The following is a 15,745-nucleotide window of genomic DNA, read 5'->3' on the forward strand; positions in this document are numbered from 1 at the left end:
TTCTTTACACTTTTATTAAAGTACAGTTTCTGAAATAAGTTCAAATTACCAGTTCCAAGAAAGGCTGTTTTTCCTTAGCGCTCACACGTGGCTTTCAGGAGTTCCCGGCTTAATAATTTGTTGTAGCGCCAAACCCCTGGCTTCATTTCCTTTGCCCATCTGCACATTTTGCATGCATACGGGCTGTTGGTGTGCATATGTATCCAAGCCTTTGCATATGGAATGAGTATAGTTTCAAAAGCAGGCCCATAAAAGTTCCAAAGGAGGTGGTGAGCGCTTGGAGGGCGTCCAGCCACCCGCTGCAGATGGCGCTGCTGGGATGGGGGCGTGGAGGCAGGGCGTTCCCAGCTCTGATCAGTCAGCCTTTGCTTGGCAGGAACCTGCGTGCTCTTGAATGGATGGCGCTGGCTCTGTGTGTTTACTAGTTATGAGGCGCTTTCACATGGCGCTAACTGTGAAATTCACGGAGGAAAACGCAAGGCTCTTTTTAATGAACGCAGAATAATGTCTGCTTTCTTTTGCAACTTGGTGCAAACAAAAAAAGGTCTGAAGGCTAAAATCAGCGTCAATATTTGATACTGATGAAGAATAATAATGATCATCAAACTCTCTAACTTGCTGTGAAAGAGGAAACAAAGAACAATGGGTTAGTTATGATCTTAGGGGTGTCTCAATCTTTTTCACTTAGCGCCACAGAAAGCCAATTGTCTAGTGAAAGTAAAGGTTTATAGGGATTTCAGTCATTTTACCGCCCGAGGAGGCTGCTCAGTAGGAAAGGGGAGTGGAGGCAATATTTGATCTAAGGAAGAATTAGGTTGGGATGGGGGGACCTGTGGAAGGTCTAATTTTGGAGTGTCTAAGTTTGAATTCAGTTATTTTTACACTCTACTTTATACTGATAAATTAAATTTGCAATATAGTTCTCGATAAAGGACAAAATAACCAATAACTGATTGGTTTAGACCCTGAGCTCCACCAACAAAGCAATTGCATTTGGGGATAGTGGCTGACAGCTCAGGTCAGACCTGAAAGCTAGAGAAAGGGGACAAAATTGTGATTTACTTTTGAAAATCCTTGTTCCATTTATCTCGTGTTCCACAGTGTGCAGCGCAGCTCCTCGTACATAGTTGGCACTCAAAAATATTTGCTGAGATGAAATGACTGGCTACCAACTGGACAAGTACAATAAGGGCAGAGGGACGTGGCCATACGAACTGAGCTTGTGCTGTTGAGAGAGAATTGCCTCAAAGAGTTGAGTGACCTCTGAGGGAGGGAAAGGGGGAGGAGAAGTGGCTGATGTGCATTGTAACAAATCTCTTGATGAAATGAAAACACAAACGATCCCCAAACAAGGTGAAGCAATGAGAATCAAACATGATCTACATCATGTATAAGGGAAGGCGCAGTTTGCGTAGGAAGGACAACTTGAGGGTTATTATGTTATCCACGTGTACACAAATTCATTCCAGTAGTGGATATCCTACTTAGTAGGTGTCACTCTGGTCCCTCACTGAGGCGTGGCCAGCTGGCAAGCCATGGAGTGGCCAGCTGTATCCCCTGGTGCCTTCTTCAACATGTGGGTTTCTCAGATGAACTTTTTTTTATTGGGTTCATAATAATTTGCATCAACGTGAGATTTCAGTTGTACATTATTTCTTGACTGTCACCACGTAAGTGTTCCCCTTTACCCACTGTGCCCTCCCAACCCCCTTCCCCTGGTAACCACTGAACTGTTTTCTTTGTCCATGCGTTTGTTCACATTCCACATATGAGTGAAATCATCTGGTGTTTGTCTTTCTCAGACTGGCTTATTTCGCTTAGCATAATTCCCTCTAGGTCCTTCCATGTTATTGCAAATGGGATGAATTTGTCTTTTTTTATGGTTGAGAAGCATTCATTGTCTGTATATACCACATCTTCTTTATCCAATCATTGGTCGATGGGCACTTGGGTTGCTTCCATGTCTTTGCTATTGTGAATAGAGCTGCGATGAACATAGGGGTGCATATGTTACTTTGGCTTGTTGATTTCAAGTTGTTTGAGTAGATACCCAGTAGTGGGAGAGCTGGGTCATATAGTAGTTCCATTTTTAGTTTTTTGAGGAATTTCCATACTGTTTTCCATAGTGGCTGCACTAGTTTGCATTCACACCAGCAGTGTGTGAGGGTTCCCTTCTCTCCACACCCTTTCCAACATTTGTTATTTTTAGTCTTAGTGATTATAGCCATTTTAACAGGCATGAGGTGGTATCTTAGTGTAGTTTTGATTTGCATTTCCCTGATGATTAGTGATGTTGAACATGTGTTTATTGGCCATCTGTATATCTTCTTTGGAAAAATGTCTGTTCATCTCCTCTGCCCATTTTTTGATCAGGTTGTTTGCTTTTTTATTGTTCAGTTGTGTGAGTTCCTTATATATTATGGAGAGTAACCCCTTGTCAGATATATGATCTGCAAATATTTTCTCTCAGTTGGTGGGTTGTCTCTTTGTTTTGATTCTAGTTTCTTTTGCCTTGCAGAAGCTCTTTAGTCTGATGAATTCCCACTTGTTTATTTTTTCTTTTGTTTCCCTTGTCTGAGAGGACATGGTATTTGGAAAGATCCTTTTTAGTTCGATGTCAAAGAGTGTACTACCAATATTATCTTCCCAGAGTTTTATAGTTTCAGGACCTATCTTCAAGTCTGATCCATTTTGAGTTTGTTTTTGTATATGACGTGAGATAATGGTCTACCTACATTCTTTTACATGTGGCTGTCCAGTTTTCTCAACACCATTTATTGAAGAGACTATCTTTTCTCCACTGTATGTTCTTGGCACCTTTGTTGAAGATTAGCTGTCCATAGATGTGTGGTTTTATTTCTGGGCTTTCAGTTCTATTCCACTGATCTGTGTGCCTGTTTTTGTACCAGTACCATCCTGTTTTGGTCACTTTGGCTTTGTAGGACATTTCAAAGTCAGGGATTGTGATACCTCCAGCTTTGTTCTTTTTTCTCAGGATTGCCTTAGCAATTCGGGGTCTTTGATTGTCTCATACAACTTTTAAGATTCTTTATTCTATTTCCACAAGGAATAATGTCATTGGGATTCTGATAGGGATTGCATTGAATCTGTAGATTGCTTTGGATAGTGTGACATTTTAACTATGCTTATTCTTCCGATCCATGAGCAAGGAATCTCTTTCCATCTCTTTAAGTCATTACCAATTTCAGATGAACTTTTTGAAGGGCTACATTGACTTGAAAATTACTAAGACTGTGGTGAAATAACTTCAGAGGAAGCACATTGAAAGCAAGAGACAATCCATTCATCCTAACACAAACCTCAGCAGTCAGGCGGGTTGGTGGGAAGGTAATCGAAGGATGACACATTGGTCTATGCACTTGTTCCTGGATAACCATTTCTGAGAGTTATCTGTTCTTCAAAAATGAAGGCTAGTGAAAACTTTTTTCTTTTTTTTTTAAAGATTGGCAGGGCTAACAACTGATGCCAATCATTTTTTTTTTTTCTTCTGCTTTATCTTCCCAAATCCCCCTTGTACACAGTTGTATATCTTAGTTGCAGGTCCTTCTAGTTGTGGGATGTGGGACGCTTCCTCAACATAGCCTGACGAGCGGTGCCATGTCCGCGCCCAGGATCTGAACCCTGGGCCGCCACAGTGGAGAGCGCGAACTTAACCACTCGGCCGCGGAGCCGGCCCCTAGTGAAAACTTTTATATTGAACCTATTTCTAAGTTATTAGGTACCAGCTTTTAGGGGCTGTTGGAGGATGACTACTCTAGAGAAGGTAGCAGGAGCTAATCAAGTAGATGAGGTTGCCCAGGCCAGGGTGTAGAGAAGAGCAGAGGGCCTGGGACAGACAAGGTGAGTGTGTATATTTTGGAGAAGTGCGAAGTGGAGATCCTCAACGGGCACAGAAGGAACAACCTGAGACGACCAGAGAGAAACCAGGAGAGGTCACTGGGTGAGAGAGGCACCAAGAGAAGAGAGCGTTTCCAAAAAGAAGGAGGGAGTTTTAATAAATTATAATAGTGAGCTTTGCAGATTTACTCCATGATACTATTTTCTTTTGCTATTTAACTCCTTCAAGCTTCAGAGAGTTCTATACCTACCTGGGTGTTTCTGGGGTTAGTGATCCAGAAACACATGTAACATACCCAGATGCTTCATAAGTATGTAAGTTTTGAATAAGTCTAGCATGACAAGCTTCGTGAACCAAATATTAATCACATGAGGCCCAAAATAGAACCGTTCCAGAGGGGCCAATGTGATCAGGATTCGGGCCTTTCCCCTTGTGAAGACATGGCCCTGCTCCACCTCTCAGGACGAGCAGGTGTCTGAAACACTTCCAGGTATCACATCCACACACAATCGTAAAACTAGAGCTGAATTTTCTTCTGCTCTGCCATTGGGAAAGAACTGTCTAATATAAAAAACGGTGGAAAAATAATGCATAAAAAGAGCAATACACTCAAATTCACAGACACTGTTAATTTCTTTAGGATATTGATTACATTAGGTATTACTTGTTTGTTTTTGCAGTTCTCGGGGCAAATTAAAATCACAGTGAAATACCACTACACATCTACTAAAATGGCTAAAATACCCAAAAAATCGAAAACCAAATAAACCCCCAAAACTTAGCAATACCAAGGGCCAGTGAAGATATGGAGCAACTGATGAAATTTTCACATATTCCTAGTAGGAATACAAAATGGTAGAATGAGAAAGGCAAGAAAGCTGTCTGTCTATAAGAGTGAAAAGTTAGCTCCCAAAAGTCCCCTAAATGATTTCTCCCTCTCATCTTATTAGCCAGAATTTGGCATGTGTCCAAACCTAACCCCTGGCAAGAGAAATGGGGCCTTCAGAAACTGAGACCATGCAGGACCCATCTTCTGGTTCTGAGGCAGGGACCAGGCTCCTCTGAGTACTCAGCGTTAAGGGGTGGGGAGTGGCTACCTGAAGGCAATCAAGGTGTGATTATGAACCTGGCTGGGTGGGGCTGGGAGGAAACAGATGTCTGATAGGCAAAAACAGCACGTGGCCCATTCGCAAGGGCGACTAGGCCAGACCCTTCCCACCTCCAACCCTCAGTTTCTTCCTGGACCAACTGGGGATGTCCCCGTAACTGAATGGTTCAAGGTATCCGGCACAGACCTGACCTGGGCTAGGTGCTCAGAAATTGTATCTCTGCTGCTTTCAATTTATCTGCATGAGCATTTTATATAATAATATGTTATCTTTCATATTGATGCAAAAATTTTTCCAAGTGTATTGAGGATATATTAATTGGGAGAGTAAGACACCTATAGAAATTTGTACTGATTGTGTGGTCAATCTTTTCTTTTTTTAAATTTCTTTTAACGCTTTTGAACTTAGAAAGTACTCCCAAACCCCTTTGCACTTCTCTTGACTGGTATCTAATACGAAGTTGCATTTTTCCTTCTAGTCTTTTTGAACGTGATTTGCTACATTCTGCTCTCTTTAATCCATATTGGATTTGGAAGGGTATTAGCTGTAAAATGAAGATCTGCGTTGAGTTCTTTCCTAACCAATTGTTTCACTATCACTTTAATAAGTGATATTAAGTTATTTAATAATAACACTTCCCCACGTTCATTATGATGCCTTTCTTACAACAGATTATATTCTTATAAAATTTGGAGCAAGAGACCGGGAAAATCTCTCCTCATGTAAACCACCCACCCCCTGCACACACTGCAACCACGTCTGTAAATTTAAGAACTGACAGCTGCATAAAATTCAGTCTTTCCACCCGGTCAACTGCCCTTCCCCTCCCATCTTCATTTAGTACCTTTGGCTGACTTTCTGTAGTTTCCCTCGTATCGAGTCCCCACGGTGCTGATTCAGATCATTGTAGGTAGGTACAGTAATTCTTCCTGACTCTTGTGATTTGTCACTGTTAGAACAGCATGCTGGAGTTTCCATGTGGCTGCCTTGTGATTTTCTCCGTGTCAACTTCCTTATTCTTTTTTTGGCGAGAAATCTAGCACAAATTTGCGCACCTCTTTTCGTTTTAATCTACCCTCCAATTAGTACACTACTGGGCGGAGACTATTTTACAGTTTTTATAGTTCCCATATTCTTCGGCTTTAGCCAAACTGGATAGTTAATCCTTCAACATGCTGTATACTTTCTCACTTCCGTGCCTTTCTCATGCTATTCCCTGGAGCTGGCAAGCACATGCCACCACCTCCCTGCTCGTTTTGTCCTGTCCAAATCCTAAGCATCAATGTTTGACATGTTGGACAAACCTAACAGGTAAATAAACAAAGATATATAGATTCAATGGAATATTATGCAATAACCAAAAATGAACAAAAGCGAAGAAGAGGAAGAGGTGGAGGAAGAGAAGGAAAACATTTACTAAAATAGGTATAAACAAGTTGTACAGACACCTCGTTTGTAAGTAGGTGTGTCGGTCAGTGCGGATTAGCATAACAGAAGGGCAGGAAGAACGAGGGCAGCCGGGGAGAGGTCAGAACCGGATCCTAAGATTTGTCTTTGCCAGAGAGAACTCTCTGTCTCTGTCTCTCTGTCTGTCTCTGTCTCTCCCTGTCTATCTTTCTTTCTCTCTCTCTCCCCTTCCATCTCTCATTGTTATTTTTTCTATTTGGCTTAATTCTCCTCCACCACAGAGACCCTTTCTCCTTGGGGCAGGGGCGGGGGCAGATGATGACCACCAGATTCTACAATTCTGTAAGCCAGTTCTGAAGTTTAAAAAGCGCTGGGAAGGACTCTGACAGGTATGGATTGACTGGCAATTGCCGTGATCATAGGGATGGCTACCTTGAGGGTCAGACCTGGAACAAGACTCCCCCTGTCATCAGAGAGAAGGGCTGGTGTGATTGGCAGTCTTGTCAAAACCACTTGGTTGGAGTGGAGAAGAAGTAGCTCCCCAAAGGAGATGTGTGTTGATTGGAGTGGGAAGGAGGGGAAGATCTCAGGAGAAGCAGCCAAGGTGCCGAGTAGACAGAAAACCCGCAATTGCAGACTACAAATTGGCATGCAAGGCCATTTATGATCGCCCCTGACATGGCTCCAGCCTGCTTTCATCACTCTGTCCTTCTCGTAGTGTATTAGCAACAGTGAATTAGTTAGAGCTCTGCATCTCCTGAGCTCCACCTTTGCACGTGCTGTTCTTTCTTTATCTAAGCCCTCCTACTCCTCCTGCCTCCACCTGCTTAATTCCAACTCATTCTTCAGTTCATATTGCAGCTGTCGCCTGTTCTAGGATGCCTGCAAGCATTCCACACTTCTCCCCAATCTGAGTTAGAATCCCGTAAGTGCTTATAGTACTTGGGGCTCACCTCTAGCACAGCGCATATCACATCATATGGTGATGCAGTCCAGCTAGTCTAAGCAGAAGACTTATTACAGGATACAAGGTAGCTTACAGAATTTCAGGGAAGCTAGGCAGCCCAGCCTGGATATTACCCAGCCTGTGAGCAATACAGCCAGGAGAAATGTCCAACTCCTACAGAAGCCCCGCAGCCAGCCACTGCCTGCTGCTTGGCCCCTCCAACTCTAGAACCAGGATTCCAGAACCCCCACAACAACTGTCATTGAAGAACAAAGCACCTCCCCCATCCTTCCTGCCTGAAGGACCTGTGGCCGCCACATTACGATGTTTGCCTTCACCTGCTAAACCTCTCCTCTACAGAAGCCTGTCACATAGAGAATCTAGCTGCAAGGGAAGCGAGAAGTGTCGTCTTTACTGCAATGGACAGAGGGTTGCAGGCATATTAAGTGAGCCAGTTTCTAGTGTCTTCCACAAAAGCTGTGTTAAGGGCATACAAATTTATGCTTTTCATACTGTATTGGTAAATAGTTTCACAGTCTGTATGAAATCTTTGTTCCCAGAAATATTTTTAATTTACCATCCATTTTATCTGACATTAGTGTTGCTAAGCCAGTTTTCTTTTGGATACTCATTTTCTGGTATATCTTTTCCCCATGCATTTCTTTGTAATCTGTCTATGTTATTTTGTTTGAGGCATATAACTTGTAAGCAGTATGGATAACTGGAGTTTTGAGAAAACAATATAAGAGTCTTGTCTTTTAGTAGGTGAGTTTAAATATTTACTTTTCACTGTGATTAGGAATCTAACAACTTATCGCTGATAGTTTATAATTTCTAATTTATTAAGGTTGTTCTTTTTTCCCTCCTTTTCTGTCTTCTTTTGGATTATTAGGTTTTTCTAATTCCTTGTCTTTTTCTTCCATAATTTTGGTAGTTCCACATTCTATTTCTAATCATTTAGTGGTTCTAACAGACAAGTTTATATTTTCCTAACCAAGTGAATAGTTAAGTCATATCTCTAGCCTCCTCCTGGACAAGACATTTAGAACAACATTACCTCCCTCCTGACTCACCACTTTCCCCAAATGCCCATGTTATTATTGTCTAGATTTTGGCCCAAAATGTTTTTATCTGTGCTTGGAAAAAAAAAGAAGTTTGTCTGTGTGCCTACTCTGGCATCTTGATCTAGAGGTTATGACAGCCGTTGATCTCTTCCTTTCTCAAATTCCTCCTGGCTGCATGGCCTTTCATCTCCATTCTCGACTCCCCAGGCTGTGACCATTTCATGCACGTCTTATGAAGACCCACGGCTCCCTCGCCCCTTGCCTTACCTCGCACCGCCCTGCAGAACTTCCGCCTAGAGAGGAAGGGGACGCTCCCAGGCTGAAGAGCATGTGCCCCGGGCCCGGAGAACGTGAAAGCACTGCAGCTTCCGAGCTCCCTCGCCTCCTCCTGCCCTTCTCTTTTTCAGCACATGACCTCGCCTCCTGCTTCAGAGGAAATAGAAGCCATCAAGTAAGAGCTCTGAAAATTTTCCACTTCCTCACCAATAAATTCATGTCCCCACCCATATTTCCCTCTCAGACTCACGTGAAGCAGTGACCGTCTTCCACTCCCAGGCCAGCTTTAGGACATAGCCCCTCGACTCCTCCTCCTGTCTCCTGTCTTTCTAATTCTCATTGGCCACCAGACAATACTAGCTAAACAACTTGGCTTGTAGTGAACACTTAATAAATACTTATAAAGGATACAAATGGATACATGTATCATATAGCATGCTTATAAAATGGCCATAATAGCTGTCTTTCACCTGAGATTTTGCTAAGAATATCAAGATATTGTAAATACTCAGTTTAATAAATAAATAATAAATTCATGTTGTGAATTCATAGAACAAATATCTGAGTCCTACAGTTGCCATGTTGTAGGCACTGGGGAGAGAGAGTGAACATAATAGACAAGAACTCCACCCTCAAGTAGCTGACATTCTAGAGGAGGAAAGCAGGAGATAAATAAATCATCAAGTAAAATAATTTCTAGGGGCAGTAGGGGCTGGCTATAAAGAAAATTAAATGGAGTAATGGGTAGGAAGCGGCGTGTTTGAGGGAAAGTGAGAAGGCCGGTGTGGCAAAAGCAACAAGAACACAGGGAGTGAAGTACAAGGCAAGGCAAGGAGGGCAGGAGCCAGAGCATATTGTGTGTTGATTCTGCTGTAAGTGCATTTTGTGCCATTTACTTTTTAAAATATACATTGTAGGGGTTCGCCGGTTCAGATCCCGGGTGCAGACATGGCACCACTTGGCAAAAGCCATGCTGTGGTAGGCATCCCACATATAAAGTAGAGGAAGATAGGCATGATGTTAGCTCAGGACTAGTCTTCCTCAGCAAAAAGAGGAGGATTGGCAGCAGTTAGCTCAGGGCTAATCCTCTTCCTCCTCCTCCTCCTCAAAAAAAAAATATATATACATTGTAAAGCTGCACAGAAAGTGTACAGCTTGATGACAACCCACACATACCACACTCACACATGCACACAAACACACAACTCATGAAACAACCACCCAGTAAAAGGTAAGGAACATTTCCAAAGCCCAGAAGCTTCCCTTGTGAGACCAATCTACCCATCCTCGACCCCAGTCCCAGCAAAGATAAAGTGCCAGGAACCACTAGCTGGCTTTCTGTCACTGCAGATTAGTTTTCCCTGTTCTTGAACCTATAAACAGAATCATATGATACAAATTTTTGTCTATCTTCAATTGCTTAATCTGAGAGATTCATCTATGTTGTTGTGTATGCCAGTAGTTCACTCTTTTTTTGTTACTTGTATTTTGTTATATAAACACAACATCATTTATCTCTTGTAGTATTTATGGACATTTAGATTGTTGCCAGCTTTTGTCTGTTACAGAGAAAGCTGGTATCAACAGTCTTGAGCATCTCTTAGTGGGCATGGGCGCTCAGTTATCCAGGGTCCGTACCTAGGAGGGGAATTGCTAGGTCACAGCGTCAGCCTATGTTTAGCTTTGTTAGATGTTGCCTAACGATTTTCCAAATTCATTAAATATTCCCTTCCACCAGCAGCATGAGAGTTCCAGTTCCTCTCCATCCTCAGCAATCCTTGGCATTATCAGTCTTTTTAGTTTTTAAAATTCTCCCCAGTCTGGCAGGTGTGCAGTGGGGTCCTTCTTGCTGTAACTTTAGTTTCCCTGCTGATTAATGATGTTGAACACCTGTTCATATTCCAACTGTATCTCTGGATTTTGACTTTGATGGGCTGTCAACAGGAGACTGGCCTGATTAGTGTTTTTGCTGGTTGCTCCGTGGAGGACCGACTGTAGGGAGCGTGTAGGAGGCAGAGGGAGCATTGAGACGGTTATCATGGTAGTCTGGGCAGGAGAGGCAGATAGCTTAGATTAATAGAGGCAAAGGAGTCAGAGAGAAGAGAAAAGTTTCAAGATATATTTTGGAGGAAGCCTACAGAATGTACCCACAGATTGGACATGGGAGAGGAAAGGGGGAATCAAGGATGATCTGAACAACTGAAAGGATGGTGGCACGTTTCCCACAGCGTGGAAATCTAGGGCAGGAGCTGGTTCCTTGAGGGTTAGAAGTTATAGGACATGAAAGAAGAGACTGAACCACACCGTGGCAAGCTGTTCCATCCCCAAAATAAAAATAAATAAGTAAATTCTGGTCACAAATTGTGCTCAAAGAAACATTCCTGGCACTGAGAGGACTGTGGTGGACTCTGCTCTGCTTCCCTGACTTGCAAATGAGCTCCATAGCACAGTGCAGTGTGGGTTTGCCAGCAAAACTTACATAACTTCATTTATCGCTAATGTTGTTGGGGCTTTTTCCTTCCAAGAGTAAGTGTGTCTTTACAAGATGAAATGAAAATCCAGAAATTTAAAATTAGATTAGTTTGAAAATTACTGGCATCCTTCTTCTGTAAGGTCACTCTGCCCTTGCAGGCCAGTGCTGGGGAAGTCACACATTTCTTTCTCAGTCCCACACTTCTGCTTATTTTCATGCAATAAAAGCAAGTCCTTAACATTTCAAAAGCTTAGCGCATGTGGCAAATATTTTTATCCTCATTTAAACATTTAATTTTAAGTTATGTAAATGGTAGAATGCCAGACCACTAGTTTACCAGGCCCTTTCTATGTGGAAAACAAAATTCTGTACTTGCAGAAATAATAAGCTGACTCTTCAAGTCTCCACAGCGTTAGGCTGCCTGCTGATTCAATTTGTGTGTGCTTTTTAGTTCTTAAACCAGTGACAATGCTACATAAAGGAAGGACCTTGCCGTCAGTAACAGCTTACTACAGATGGTCCCCATGCCGAATACAGGTCCTACAAGGCACGCCTTATTATTATCTCCAGTTAACACGAGAAAACTAACTGACTTCAGAACTTGCCCGGGATCACTTGGCGGGTAAGTGACAGGGCCAAGATCAGAAGCCAGGTTTATCTGAGTCTAAAACTGAAGCTTTTGGGGCTGGCCCCGTGGCCGAGTGGTTAAGTTCGTGTGCTCCGCTGCAGGCGGCCCAGTGTTTCTTTGGTTCCAATCCTGGGCGCGGACGTGGCACTGCTCATCAAACCACACTGAGGCGGCGTCCCACATGCCACTACTAGAAGGCCCCACAACGAAGAATATACGAGTATGTACTGGGGGGCTTTGGGGAGAAAAAGGAAAAAATAAAATCTTTAAAAATAAAAACAAAACTGAAGCTTTTAATGGTCCCCAAGACAGGATGGTATAGAGTGGAAGTTAAGTGTGTACATGCCAGAGCCAGCCTCCCTCGGTTCACGTCACAGCCCTACCACTTACTGGCTGTGTGGCCCTGGGCAGTCTCCTCCGGGGACTGACATGGTGCCACTCTCATTGGGTATTGTAAGTATTAAAATAGTTTACACATATACAATGCTGAGAACTGTGCCTATGTTATGCTGTGAGAGTGTTAGTTACTACTTTAAAAAATAATAGCTTTATTAAGATATAATTCACATACCACACAATTCAAATATTTGAAGTGTACAATTCAATAGTTTTTACAACATTCAGAGAGTTGTACAACCATCACCACAATTTTAGAACATTTCATCACCCCTAAAAGAAACCCAGTACTCGTCAGCAATCACTTGCCACCCCACCTCCAGCCCTAGGCAACCACTAGTCTACTTTTGTCCTTATAAATTTATAGATTTATAGTTTCTGGCTTCTTTCACCTAGCATAATGTTTCAAAGTCCATGCATACTGTAGCATGTGTCAATACTTCGTTTCTTTTTATTGACAAATAATATTGCATTGTATAGATATACCACATTTTATTTATCCATTTATCGGTTGATGGACATTTGGGTTGTTTCTACTTTGGGACTATTATGAATGATGCTATGAATACTTGTGCACAGATTTTTGTGTGGACATGTTTTCATTTCTCTTGGATATATAATAGGAGTGGAAATGTAGCTATTACTTGGCCCTGCGTCTCTCTTTGTCTAGCTCTGACTATGCAGACACGTAATTCTCCCAGATAAGCACAAACCTTAGTGTTTTTGTTCTATGTGAGCTAATGAGGCAAGTATCCCTCCTATTTCACATCACAAATGACGAAGCTGAGACTCTGGGAGATTGCCTTACTGTTTCTTGCTCTGCAGCTTTGCCCACAATATATCCCCTTTTTAGTATGCCTTCCCCTTGGCCCCTTGCCAATCCTCTGGGTTTGAGCAAAGACTCCACTGCTGGCCAGGAAGCCTTGCTATCCCATGGCTAGGCCAGGTGTGCTGCTCTGTGCTTCCATGGTGTCCTGGGCACTGCTTTGCCATCACCCTTGTCACATTCTAATACACTTATCACAACCTAGGAAAGAGGACTGTCTTCCTTCATTTTGTCTCCCATGCCAAACGCAAGGCCTGGCACATGGTGGTTGCTGAACAGATGTTGATGGAAGTTAGGAAAGAAAGGAGGAAGGAATCTGGCCAGATACATGCTAGAAAGTAGTCTATCAGACTGGTAAAATCTTTTCTCATCATGAAGCCTCAGTTTGAATTGACAAAATAGAAAAACCAGAGAGTATTTACCCAGATTGGAAAAAGAGACTTCACTTCATTTCTTTCTTTTTAAAAGAAAAGCTTTGTTTTTCCCCTCTTCAAAGCCCCAGTACATATTTGTGTATCCCAGTTGTAAGTCTGTCTAGTTTTTCTATGTGAGCCACCACCACAGCGTGGCTACTGACAGGTGAGTGGTGTGGTTCTGTGCCGGGGAACTGAACCCAAGCTGCCAAAGCAAAGTGCACCAAATTTTAACCACTAGGCCATCAGGGCTGACTGAGGAGTCTTCACTTTATTAAATCATTTGGCACAACCTTCTTTAAATGGTGAGTCCCCCCAGGAAAATGTTGCCCGAAAGATGATGTGTGGGCCCTGGGGCACCAGGATGCCTTCGGTGGCACATGGAGGACCTTTTTAACTTAATAGTTAACTATTTATTTCAAAATATATTAGAAATAAATGTAGCTGGGATATCAAACCCATTAATAGCTGTTTAGCAGGAGACTGAAGTCTTTTTTTTTAATTAAGACTATTCAAAATATGTGTTAAGTAAATAATGACACACATGGAACACAGATATAGCAAATATAGATGGTACAAAAGAATTCAACTTTCTGAACACCATTTAAGAACGCTTAAAATATGAAGACTTCTGGGGCTGGCCCCGTGGCCGAGTGGTTAAGTTCGCGCGCTCCGCTGCAGGCGGCCCAGTGTTTCGTTGGTTCGAATCCTGGGCGCGGACATGGCACTGCTCATCAGACCACGCTGAGGCAGCGTCCCACATGCCACAACTAGAAGAACCCACAACGAAGAATACACAACTATGTACCGGGGGGCTTTGGGGAGAAAAAGGAAAAAAAAAAAAAATATGAAGACTTCTAAGTACAGAGTTCCCTTTATAAAGCTGTGCTTTCTCCAGCTTGACTGGGCACACCAATCACCTGGGTGCTTGCTAAAATGCAGGTTTTGATTCAGATAGGTATTATATACTAAAAGTTTGCATCCCCTAAAACTCATATGTTGAACTCTAATCCCCAAAGTGATGGTATTTGGAGGGGAGGCCGTTGGGAAGCAATTAGGTCAGGAGAGTGGAGCCCTCATGAATGGGATTAGTTCCCTTGTAAGAAGAGGCCAGAGAGCTTGTTTGCTGTCTTTCTGCCCTGTGAGGACACAGCAAGAAGACAGCCCCCTATAAACCAGGAAGAGGGCCTCGACAAGAACCCCACCATGCCAGCACCCTGATCTTGGACTTCCAGCCTCCAGAACAGTGAGAAACAGATATTTGTTGTTTAAGCCCCCCTGTCTGTGGTAATTTGTTATAGCAGCCCCATGGGCGAGGCAGGTAGGTCTGGGGGGAGGACTGACATCCTGCGTTCCCAACAAGCAGCCCGAGGGGGCTGGCACTGCCGATCCCAGACCACCCTTGGAGCAGCAGGGTTAGGAATCGTACGTGAAGGTACGAAGTAACAGCAATAGCACTACCTACTACCTCTCCAGTTCTACCATGCACTGGGGACTCTGCTAGGTACTTCCTGATGTTAGACATCAACGCTCACAAAAATCCTACAAGGTAGTCGTTAATCTCTCCACTTTACAAACGAAAACTTAAAAATCAGAATTGGCTTGAATTTTAGTCACAACGTTTTTTCCCCACAAAGTAAGACACACAGGCAGAATGGAAGTGATAATATCATTGTCTTTATTTTCCTTATTACTACAAAATAAAGAAATGAAGCCAGAGGGGCCTAGCCCGTTGCTTGGCTTTGGCCCATGCAGGGTCTCAGCATTTGTCCTAGTCACGTGGCCTCTCTGTGGCCTCATTGTGAGTCAGAAAGCAATCTGGTCCAGGCATCAAAGCCTGAAAAGTTTTCCCATTTCCTTCCCCACATTCAAAACAAAACAGCTCTGGGCAAGGATGCATTTCCATCCCATGGTTATTTGATAGAAAAAGAAAAACCCAGTTTGGAATAAAAAAGCATTCTTAAAACAAATATCAATTACCTGTGGTAAAAAAAAATACACACACACGTATACCTGCTAATGTGCACTACTGTTCCAGCTGCCTGCAGAACGGTTATGTTGTCTTTAGTTAATATTACTGATTCATTTCCACATGAGTACTTTGTGAGTTAAATACATTTATGTGGTTCTTTTTTGTAAAGATTACAAAGTGCGTCATTAAGAATAAACCAAGGAAAAAAATAAAACCCCCGTTTCTTTTCAGGGGGTCCCAGGTCCCTGTGTAGCCGGGAGGGGATCCCTGCATGGGTGGCTGTAGCGGAGCAGCGGCTGCCCCGCGGCCCAGCGAGTTTCGCTCCTGTCCAGGGCCGGCCTGACCCCGTGGGCTGCTGAGTTTGGAAGCCCTGGTT

At 43.0% G+C, this 15,745-nt stretch overlaps 1 protein-coding gene across 2 annotated transcripts in view; it reads right to left on the bottom strand.

Annotated features, from left to right (window-relative positions):
- SSR3 (signal sequence receptor subunit 3) overlaps positions 1-8,866 on the bottom strand; it is a 38,847-nt gene extending 29,981 nt beyond the window's left edge. For both annotated transcript variants that reach the window (XM_008513590.2, XM_070582165.1), the window contains exon 1: positions 8,653-8,866. The gene's annotated coding sequence lies outside the window, so the exon portion shown is untranslated. The remainder of the gene's footprint in view (positions 1-8,652) is intronic.
- Between the last annotated feature and the right edge of the window lie 6,879 nt (positions 8,867-15,745).

This window comes from Equus przewalskii, chromosome 18, assembly GCF_037783145.1.
Source record: "Equus przewalskii isolate Varuska chromosome 18, EquPr2, whole genome shotgun sequence".
Taxonomy (NCBI): domain Eukaryota; kingdom Metazoa; phylum Chordata; class Mammalia; order Perissodactyla; family Equidae; genus Equus; species Equus przewalskii.